At 33.0% G+C, this 6,089-nt stretch overlaps 1 long non-coding RNA gene across 1 annotated transcript; it reads right to left on the minus strand.

Moving 5' to 3' along the window:
- Nucleotides 1–1,872: 1,872 nt before the first annotated feature.
- On the minus strand, nt 1,873–5,484 carry LOC146917338 (uncharacterized). The gene is made up of 3 exons (XR_015014158.1): nt 5,191–5,484; nt 4,955–5,026; nt 1,873–2,085 (listed from the first exon to the last, which is right to left on the minus strand). It is a non-coding gene; the product is annotated as an uncharacterized LOC146917338 (long non-coding RNA).
- Between the last annotated feature and the right edge of the window lie 605 nt (nt 5,485–6,089).

Below are 6,089 nucleotides of genomic sequence, written 5' to 3' on the forward strand. Positions count from 1 at the left end.
TTCTTGTTGAGCTTAAATTGTTAGAGAAAAGTTCGAATTTCAAGTATCATGCAGAACAAACACAAATGAGAATCCATTTGTGCAAGGAGAAAAGAAGCATGCAGGAGAGTGCATTTAGTGTTGATCATGTTGTCATATAGATTCCTTTCTGCATGTAGGAGGTTATTCTAATGTATGAGTTTTCTCTAATATTTTTTAGAACTTCAGTCAGTTACAGTTCCCAGGTTTATTTTTTGTCTTCAAAGTAGAAGCTCTTCATATTGACTATATTGAAGCAATTGATACTGTAAGCACTTCAATTTATAAAGAAATTTTTTATCAATCTTTTAATAGTGAGATGTTATATATTCTGGTCGCTTGATGGTTTGATATATATGAAAAAGAATCCCGTGCAATAAGATTTTTGTTCATATGGTAACAGAAGTGAAAAGGAAATTTCACCACTATATGCAGAACATGTGACATCCAGAATCAATTAATTTGAAATGAGAGAAATGAGTATAAATCTTATTGATTGTGAACGAGGAGTACAATTAGTATTTATATACAATGCTGTTGTACTGCTAATCTACATTGTACTACACTAGAATAACTTGTACTGCAAGTTATACAACTAAGCTTTGTCCTTTGTCTTAGTTTCCTCATGGTGTAATATCAATCAGCATGATAAAAAGATTTCATACGAGTAGTTGGGTTTGACCTCATGTATCAGACAAAGGATCCTATAACAAGTAATGCATCTATAATTTAGTGTTTTTCTCCGGATAATAGTCTATCCTTTTCAATGGTCCTATTAAACTGTATTATAGTTAAGTGGTAATATACTGTGGATCTGTGAGTAATGATATGCTGGCAGCTCAGTTGGAGAGTTTTGATAATTTCAATCATAGTACACAAATTGGAATCAACATGTTCAAGAATGAAGGAAAGCACGAAGGAGGAAGTTTCTGAGGCAGAACTTGTGTAACAGCAACAACACTTTATGGCTCTTGTGATTAATAATGTATTCTTTTGTAAAAACACTTTTTTGCCGAATCAGTTTTCTGAGACAGAACTTGTGTGGCAGAAATAACATATGTATGTATGATTAATTTGTTTTATGTTCAAATATAATACAAAAATCTTATTAATACACTTTATGACGATGTTTTGGTTTTATCATTCAACGTACTAGATGGGCTACTTATAGCATTTTACCCAATTGAAAGGATAAATTCTATGTGTGGTTGCAAATTTCCTGCAAAAATTGGTTTATTTTTTCCTAATATCATATCTAGAATCTATCAGTGTGTGTTATTCTTTTTACCGTGGAATTAAATATCACAATTTTTTTGTCCCTTTATTTAGTAATTTCTTAGGTCCAATCAAATCACCTCTCCATTCATGATGATGCTTCCCTCAAAGCTTTTACCTTTTATCTTTTTCTTCTTTAAGTCATTCACACGGCTTTACAAAAATTACATGGAAAGAGGGGGTGCGGTTATGGTGCATAAGGAAATCCTTATGCACCCTACATAAATCCAGAAATGGTTTTGGAGTACAACTCACAGAAACCATTTCCACAGTAAAATGGTTTTGGAGTACAACATACTATAATTTTATGCAGGTGCTGGAAACCATTAAGTACATCTAATGGTTTTGGAGTACGATGTCATGACCCAAAATTGAATATCGCGACCGGCGCACAAACTAGAGCATCCTAGTCCGGCAAGCCTATTGACTACACTTGACAAACTATAATTTAAACAATTTTCAAATTGACCTACACTTGACAAACTATAATTTAAACAATTTTCAAATTGACCTACACTTAAAATGATATCCACTAAATTTTTGACAGAGTATCCTCTGTATCTTGAATACTTTCCAAGATATGAATCATGTCTATATACTTGTATTATCAGCAGAATCTCAAAGTGACATAACCAGATGTTTGTACAACTCAAAGCAAAACATTTCTAGACTACCAATAGCTGCAGTAACATTGACCATTCAGTTTATACATATAGGAGACCTACCAAAAAAAAAATGACATTGATGGATCTTTAACTCTGCTACAAGCTTTCTACGCACTTGACTTTGAATCTGAAAAAAATGTAAGACGGTAAGTCATAAAGACTTAGTGAGAGACAACAATCACCACCAACTAGAAGGGAAACACACAAGGGCACAAATAATTAACTTTCTCAAATCTAATATCAATTTAAAAAAGGCTTAATTAATGCTTTGGTCCCTTAACTTATTTTTGGATTTCAATTTGGTCCCCTAACTTTAAACTGTCTCAAATTGGTCCCTTAAATCTTACACCGTTTACTATTATGGTCCTCTCCGTTAGTTTTTTTGTAAAAACGGTTAACATTTGCCACATGTCAGTTTTGATTGGTGATCAATGGTTGGATTTGAAAAGCACACATGGCATACTATGGACTCACAACATATGATAACTCCCTCTTCATCCTCTTCTTCACACCAACGCCACCATCTCCTTTTCTTCATCTTCTTCCATCATCTTTTCATCATCCTCAAAAACAACTTCATCAATAAAATTTTAGAAAACACAGAAAATCAAAATCTCGTCGTAAAAAAAAGGAACAACAACAGCAGCAAATTGAACAACAACACAGAAAATCCCATTGAAGAAAATAAAATTAAGAAGAACAACAACAGCAGCGCAAATCTTAAACTTCTTTAACCAAATCCCTAAATCACTACATCACCACCATAAAAAAAAACACTTAATCTCATCATAAAAAAAAGGAACAACAACAGCAGCAAATTGAAGAAAATGAAGAAGAGTGACGTTTGGAACCCCTGTTCCTTTTTCCAAAATTCAAATCCAACAATCTCTCTTCCTTAATACCACATCATCAATCGAATATCCAGATCGTCTTTGAACCTTCATCGCCTTCAAACTCTGTTGAATCACAATCTAAAGCTATAACAATAAAATTTCAAAGTGAATCGATGAATTGTGTTACTGTTCATCGCCTTTGTTCTCTCAGATTTTCAGATCCGTTCAATTACTCTTTTCAGGAATTTAGGGGGAAGTGAAAAGGATGAAAATTAGAAATTTGAAAAAATAATGAAGATTTGTTAATGTTACGATGAACATGGTTGTGATTGAGAAAGTTTTCCTATTGTGTTCCAAAATTGTGTTCCATGAAGTGGCTTTCACAGGTGAAGTTGAAATGACAAAGAGTATATTGAAGAAAGAAGAGGAAACAATGTCAGAGTAGTTTACGCCATTGTTACAGATGAGAAACAAACTTGGAGAAACTCCTGTGTATAGAGCAGCTGCTCTTGGGAAGACAGATTTGATCAAGTGTTTTGTTGAAGAGTTAGGTGTGGATTTAAAGGATCATTTTCACAGGACTGGTGATAAGATGTCCATTCTTCACATTGCTATCATTGGCCAATTCTTTGGTTGTGATTGAACATTGTTAACGTTACGATCAACATGGTTGTTATTGAGAAAGTTTTCCTATTGTGTTCCAAAATTGTTTTGATACGCAAATACAATAAAGAATAAGTGTTTTCTAAAATTTTATTGATGAAGTTGTTTTTGAGGATGATGAAAAGATGATGGAAGAAGATGAAGAAAAGGAGATGGTGGCGTTGGTGTGAAGAAGAGGATGAAGAGGGAGTTATCATATGTTGTGAGTCCATAGTATGTCATGTGTGCTTTTCAAATCCAACCATTGATCACGAATCAAAACTGACATGTGGCAAATGTTAACAGTTTTTACAAAAAAACTAACGGAGAGGACCATAATAGTAAACGGTGTAAGATTTAAGGGACCAATTTGAGACAGTTTAAAGTTAGGGGACCAAATTGAAATCCAAAAATAAGTTAAGGGACCAAAGCATTAATTAAGCCTTTAAAAAACTAGTAATCGTATTAAATTCAAGTAATCCGCAATCGTTTGGATGCATGAAAACTCACAATAAGCGTATACATGAAAACTCAGATAACTTTGTAATTTTATTAAACCAAATAAAACTATATTTAAATTCCAATGTCGGTGAAACCAAATCAACAACTCTCTAGGAAATATAGAAATCAATTATAATGAAAAGGAATTGAGATAATCAATTCCAAATAGAATTTAAAAATCGGACTTAATGAAATGGAATCAAAATAATCACTTCAAAGAAAATATAAAAATCATATTCAATTTCATAATACCAAAATAATCAACTTTAAATAAAGTATAGCAATCTAGCTTTAGTTGAAAATAATCAAATGGGTGAATCGTGAACTAGCTCCATCTCGTTGATAGCCTTCTCCTCCTAATGGTGGCCTTTCCATGGGGCGGCTCCATCTAACGGATAGCTCTTTTCTCTCGACTCAAAACAAAGTGTAAAACATTTTCAATTAGGAAGTTTATACCTCTCATTGATAGCCCTCTCCTCCTAATGGCGGCCTTTCCATAGGGGCGGCTCCATCTAACTGGGTAACTCTACCTAATTGAAATCACATACTAGGTGCACCTAGGTCGTCATCATTATAACCATGATTTTCAAAACATCATTCTCAAAACATATCTAAAACCATATTTCACCATACAACGAAACTCTGTCAAAATATATACCATCAAATCTCAATTGAAAGTACACTACTTTATAAATCATCAATGAATCTAAATCCAAATTTAAATGGAGTTTATAATAATATATCAAAATAATTTTCAAAAAGGAATATATATCTCAAAACCATTGTTCTCAATATCTCAAAACTTATGCTGCAGTATGCAACCAAATCTCAATTTCAAATCTTTTGCTCAATAAATCATGGATACGTTCACCTAGAGACCATATTAACATTGATGACCTTAAACGTAAATATTTCAAAGGGTGTGTTCCCCATTTTATAAAACACTTTAACATAGAAAATTTATCAAATATCAATAATATCAACAGTGAAAATCTGCGATAATGATCGTTATCAACTCACAGTTATGACGAATCAACCAAGTTTGATCTCTAACCACTCCTAGAGAAGTCTGTGAAGCATCCAATGTCATATCTGAACATTAATAATATTTTCTCATGAATTAGAAACTCACTAACTTCTCTAACTGTTGATAACCATAAGATCACTTAATCTATACTCCAATCTCTAAAATTAATTTCTTAACAAACTTACATACGACTAAACATGCTTAATTGAGTTAGGAATTGTGTATTTACCTCAAAGAATCTCAATAAGCAACTACCAATTGGTGGGTACTCTTCTCCTTCCTTAAAACACAAATCCTATCTCAAAATGCTACCCAATAGCACTTTATGAGGTTGCTTTGCCATGTTGTACCATTTTACTAATGCTTGCATGATTTAATAAAGGAATTTGTTGATTTGAATGGGAAAAATAAAGAAACGGTGATGAAGGATGGAGTAGAATTGGAAGCTAAAGAGATGGCTGGAAGGTTCGAGAGAGAAAAGAACAGAGAAATGGGTGTAGTGTGCCTACTTAAGTTTATATATATTTTAGGCTTAATTACACCATAGGTCCTTTAAGTTTGACGTTTGTAACATATAGGTCCTTTAAGTTTGTTTTGTAACAGATAGGTCCTTTAACTTTGTAACAGTGTGCAACTAAGTCCTTCCGTTAACTCACCGTTAAAAACACGCTGACGTGGCTGTGAAGTCTGTGATGGGCATGCTAAAGGCAAAACGCTGCGTTTTGCAAAACAGAAGTTGAAACAAGGTTTGAAGAGATAGAGAGAGAAAACAAATCAAGAAACGTGAACCCATTTTCTTCCTTCAATTTTCCCCATTAAAGCTCAATTGCTCTATTTGAAACTTGGATTAGGTTCTGTTTTTTCAATTTTACCAGTAATCCAAACTAGCTCTAATTGCTCTAAACTTGATTTCCCCATTTTAAAATTGAAAAAAAAAAAAAAAAACAAAAGAAACGAATGGCACACATGGTTCTGTTTTGTATATAATTGCACTTTAACTTGTTATGGAGAGTACATAGTAGCATTCTAGTACATACCAAGACAATGGGGTGGAAATGAAATGTGTTGATTGTGCCAAAAAGGACATGGGAATTATGAACATGAAAATTAAATTGTTGAAGACAAAAA

Source organism: Medicago sativa, chromosome 6, assembly GCF_051527215.1.
Source record: "Medicago sativa cultivar Bolivia chromosome 6, Bolivia_mono, whole genome shotgun sequence".
NCBI classification, from domain to species: domain Eukaryota; kingdom Viridiplantae; phylum Streptophyta; class Magnoliopsida; order Fabales; family Fabaceae; genus Medicago; species Medicago sativa.